The following is an 817-nucleotide window of genomic DNA, read 5'->3' on the forward strand; positions in this document are numbered from 1 at the left end:
CTCATGGGCAGTAATCCAATAAATAACAAACAAGCTCACATGAAAGCTACTACCATAACGATTTTCAGAGCTGAGGCCCAGAGTTCAAGGAATGGAAAAAACTTACCACTGCTGGGTTTGTTTCCACAAATATGAACCTTTTGACATAAGATACCAAATCATTCTATTTGCAGTAGCTAGGATAGGAATTAAGTGTAGTGGGTGATAAAAAGGCTTCTTTGTTGAATGTTAGGAAAAGATGTAGGTAGTCCAAGAAAAGAGAAATTTTTGTTGTTGTTGTTGGTCAAGGGGCTTGAAGTCTGGGCTTGGGCACTGTCCCTGAGCTCTTCAACTCAAGGTGAGTGCTCTACCACTTGAGTCACAGTGCCACTTCTGATTTTCTGATTATTAAGTGGAGATACGAGTCTCAGGGACTTTCCTGCCCAGGCTGTCTTTGAACCGCAGTTCTCAGATTTCAGCTTCCTGAGTAGCTAGGAGTACTGCTGTGATCCACTGGCACCAGGCTAAAAATGAGGAATTTTTAGAAAAGAAAACTTCAGATACCACTATTAGGATACTTGAACCTCAACTCATTTCATCAGACATTTGTAAATTTTCTCTTTTCCTTCATATAGGAATACTGCAGTCAATATCAACTCAGTTGTGGGACTAGATCAATTGTATGTAAATTGCTAGTACCTAAATCAAGAACTGTTACATCAAAACAAATGAAACTCTCATTTGGAATAATTGTTTTCTCTTTTTTATTACAAATCTTTGCTTGATTACTTCCTAATGTGATATTGGACCTAACAGAGTGATGATATTTTCTTTCCCT

Source organism: Dipodomys merriami, unplaced genomic scaffold (genome assembly GCF_024711535.1).
Source record: "Dipodomys merriami isolate MVZ:Mamm:240054 unplaced genomic scaffold, mDipMer1.0.p SCAF_370, whole genome shotgun sequence".
NCBI classification, from domain to species: Eukaryota; Metazoa; Chordata; class Mammalia; order Rodentia; family Heteromyidae; genus Dipodomys; species Dipodomys merriami.